The following is a 4,368-nucleotide window of genomic DNA, read 5'->3' as shown; positions in this document are numbered from 1 at the left end:
TGTGTGTCAGTGCCCAGAACAGCTACTCTGAGATGGTGTCCCTTCCCTGATGTCTGCATGGCAATGAGACTGCTAACCACCTTCCATTCCTCCTCGGGTTCCTGAGACCTACTTCTCTCCTGCAGAAACCCCACACCCTCATCCCCTCAAGATTCCAAGCAATGCACGCCTTTGATCCCAGCACTCAAGAGGCAGAGAATGGTAGATATCTGAGAGTTCCAGGCCAGCCAGAGCTACATAGTGAAAATTTAACAATAAAAAATTGTGAACCCTGGCAATGGGCAAAGAGACACCTTGTTGGTGATGTTGTTTTTATGTCAGACGGGGCAGAGCAGATGGCAGTTCTTTGACCATCCTAGCTCGATGCCTGGCTTGGTGGCCCAAGTCGTTTTATGCCTAGGACTGAGAAAATCGAATCACAGCCAATCTAGGCACGGGAGAAGGAAGACAGAGATCTGTGTTCCACTGTGCCACACAGTTTGGGCAGGGAATGACACCCATAGACCTGCTCTCCACCCACTGCAGGGGCAGGCCATAGATACACAGAGCCACCATGCAGTGCAGCGCAGGAGGAGGAAGAAACACAGAGACCTGCCACACACCCACAGATCTGCCTCTGGAGCACAGCACAGGCAGGCTGTAGACACCTGCTTGCCAAAATGCCACGCAGCTTGGACCAAAGGATGTCATCCTGGAGCCCTCTAGCAGCATGGCCAGCCTGCTGCAGGAGCCGCCACAATGTGCTAGCATGTGGTAGTCAGATGGGAGAGAAAGAGAAGTGGCGCGGCTTAAACCTTGTGAAGAGAGATGGAAATGGAGAATTGGAAGGATGGAGATCTCAACCCCTACTGTGAAGACACAACTCCAGGCCCCTTGAATCACATGCTAAAGCCTCCATCACCTCATCTGTAAATGGGCATAATTATAGTACCTACATCAAGGGGATGTTGGAGAATTACAAGCGAAAGTAAAATCCTAAATTATTAAGCCTAATACCAGCACACAGCCAGTATGTGCTAAGTGCTAATTCCTGCAGATACTTCATAAGCAAGAGTTTTGCCAAGCAACCCCTTCTCTTTGATCCTCCCCTGTGGAGCAACAAGTACAGGGAAAAACAAACTTTTAAAGAGAAAGTGTCTGCAAAGGCAGATGGACCAAGGGGTTGTTCTGCAGGGTGGGTCCCATCGAGAGGATATTGCTTAGCAGCCAGATGGCTGTAGTTGGACTAAATGTATCTGTTTCACTCCTTGCTGCACATCCAGACAGAGACAAGATTGACTGATCTGGGTTCCAGGAGCCTCTGCCACATTGTTACTTATCAGAAGAGTTGGTGTCATTAACATTTAAAAGTATCAGCTTAGTCTTTGATGAACCGGAAACTAAAGGCTGCTTCAAAGTTCCTTCTTCGAAGGAACACACAAGAGTGTCTTGAGGATTTCTCTCTGCCCTGTGCCCCAACACCATTCACCAAGTGCACAGCCTTTTGTGCTTGCTTCTGGGAGGTAAATCACCCTTGAATTTGGTGACAGAAATGGTCTCTCATTGAGATGTGCATGAAACTTTAAAAAAAAAAAATGCAGGGGTTGGGGATTTAGCTCAGTGGTAGAGCGCTCAAGCGCAAGGCCCTGCGGTTTCTGTCCTCAGCTCCGAAAAAAAAGAAAAAAAATGCAATGATGAAAAATGACAAGAACTTTGGAGTTCTGGGAGCCCTGGGTTTATGCATCCCAGGATAGCAGGGGGGCCATGAAACTCCCTCAGCCCTGTCTCCCTTCCTCATCTCTACTTTAGTTTTACTTCTAATGTGTCAGCACTGGAAGCCCACATTCCAGGACCTGGGTTAGGCTTATTCTATAAATAAATATGAAACAGAAGCATCTTTATCACAGGACGTACTCCTGACAGATGCCATGATCCTCCACCCTGGTCATAGGCAAATTCTTGCCTTACTGCCATGATCTCTCCAAAACCTAGGAACTGGCCCTCTCCCAGTCCTCGCCTGGGTTCTTGGCCCACCCAGACTTAGAGCCAACATCTAGGACCCAAAACCACTGTGGACCACTTGGTGGGTAGCAGCACTCGTCCAAGGACTTTGGATATAGCACCCTGGTTACTTTTCTATCTGTGTGTATATGTGCACGGGTGTGCCACAATGCATGTGTAACAGTCAGAAGACAAGGTTCTCTTCTTCCACAGTATGGATTCCATGGAAGGAACTCAGATAATTGCCCTTGGCAGCAAGCACCCTTACACATGGGGTCATCCAGTTTCCTCCTTCTACAAATAACTCTACCTCTATGGAAACAAGATTCTCAGTCTTTTTCTCCTCCAGCCAGGGTCAAGCAGTTTCCATTTTGCTTACAAAGGCTAATTGACCAGGTTTCTATAAGGTCTTTGAAAGAAGCACTGTTGTGACTCTATTTTACAGATGAGTAAGCTGAGTTTCCGAGGGTTTAAGGAACTTGCTCAAGGTCCAAGGACATGGAGAGTATTTGAATTCAGCATCTGACTTCTAATCCAGAATGTTTTCCCAAGGGGCGGCCATCAGAGTGGGCAGACCCTGCCTGTTCCACAGAGCTATCACTAGAAGGACAACGTTGCTTAGCATCCTGTAGTTAACCTGTGCTTGATAAGCAGGCTCCCATAGGCCTGCCAGTAGCTCAAGACTAGTTAGTGGGTTTGCAACGCCTTTGAAACCGTTTACCTGATTTTTAAAATTTCATACACAATCTATACAGTCGTGGACGACAAGATTTTAAATACTGACCTTTTGTTCACAAAGTAATGTTTTAAATTTTTTATTGAATAAATCAAAGAATGGGGGGGGGAGGCGGTCAGCATTTGCAACACACCAAGGATTTGGGATACATTTTGTCTTTGTTGAATTTTTCCCTAAAGTTAAACTGCAACACAGGCAACAACTACGAAAACCAGTCAGAGGCAGTGAAGCCTAGCAGGTAGAGGCGCTTGCTGCCTATCCTGGCCACTTGAGTTAAAGCCCCAAGACTGATAAAATGGAAAAAGACAATTGACTCCTAAAGATGTCCTCTGACCAGTGCACTGGGGCGCACACAGACACAATTTAATTTTTAAATGAGGAAAAGACAACAGCAACCTTCCCCCAAATATTGTTGCGACCCAGATCCCAAGTGCCCAGTTAATTAATAAACAGACCTCAGCACATTTAGGAAACCAAGTGTCCCAGGGCTCAGAAGTCAGCGCTATTTTCCTGAGTGCCCCCCCATACACAGAAAAAGAGAGAGAGAGAGAGAGAGAGAGAGAGAGAGAGAGAGAGAGAGAGAGAGAGAGAGATGTGTATGTGGACAGGTGCCTACAGATGTGCTCATCTCTCAAGAGTGAGAAGGTAGCAACTGCCGGGTCTAGGAGAGAGCGCGGGCAGCCAGGGTTCTCTACTTGGAAGACTAGGGAAGCAGGTGAGCAGTAATCCACCAGGAACCCACACCTTGGGACCAGCATAAAGGTCGGGCTCTAGCTGGCTTTCCTCTCTTTTAATCTGCTTCCGTGGCAGGACCTGAAAGGCCTTCAGCCTTACAGACCTCGGGATTTGCATTCCTTGTAAGGTAGGATACCCACGCATCTCCCAACTTCCCCTCGCACCAGACCCGAGCTCTAGCATCTCCGGGGATGGCGATCCCTTGTCACCTGTGGTGGACAGTATGGGTAAGAGGCATGTCCATGGGTTGCCAAGGTGCCAACTGCATCTACTCCTAGCTCCACTCGGGCCCCTCCTGCCACTGACGCGGGGTCCCTGGGGCCGTTCACGCGGCTAGCACCCGGGCTGCCGCTCACCCTAACCCCAGCCTCGGAGCCTCGAGCGAGATTCCTGGCGCTTGCTCGGGTCCCAGCGCTGCCTACCTGCTCCGGGCCGGGCGTTGGCGTCGCCGAGGGCTGGGCTGCAGCGCTGCCTCCTCGCTGGGCTGAGGGGCGGGCTGCGGGACGGCGGGTTATATGGGCGTGGGGCAGGGAGGCGGCGGCGAGGGGGCTGGCGCAGGCTTAGCGCCTTTCTCGGCGGACCGGCGGGAAGGCAGCGCGGGCACTCAGCCGTGGCGGGAGGAGGGCCGGCCGCCGGGGCCCCGGGCTCCCACGCGCGCCCCGCCTCCCCAGCTGGCTCAGTCCGAGTCGGGGTCCGGGCTCCGCTCCTCCCGCCTCCGCTTGGCGCGCGTCGCCCAGCGAGCCCCAGCGGGATCTCCTTCGCGAGGCCGTACGCTAGTTGCCCCAGGCTTGGGCAAAGCGGGATGGGACCCAGACCTTTGGCGGGGCTCGGGGCGCCAGGAAGGGTGCGCAGGCGCCGAAGGGGTGGACACAGGGTGCCGGACGCCCTGGACTCCCTCTGACTCTCTCCGCCTTCTT

General features: G+C 51.7%; 1 non-coding gene across 1 annotated transcript; it reads left to right on the top strand.

The window, feature by feature from the left end:
• The first annotated feature begins 267 nt into the window (after positions 1-267).
• LOC116890514 lies at positions 268-409 on the top strand. The gene has a single exon (XR_004386696.1). It is a non-coding gene; the product is annotated as a small nucleolar RNA SNORA48 (small nucleolar RNA).
• Positions 410-4,368: the final 3,959 nt, after the last annotated feature.

This window comes from Rattus rattus, chromosome 1 (genome assembly GCF_011064425.1).
Source record: "Rattus rattus isolate New Zealand chromosome 1, Rrattus_CSIRO_v1, whole genome shotgun sequence".
NCBI lineage: Eukaryota > Metazoa > Chordata > Mammalia > Rodentia > Muridae > Rattus > Rattus rattus.
Note: the sequence above shows the minus strand (reverse complement) of the source record. Positions and strands in the feature narration are given on the sequence as shown.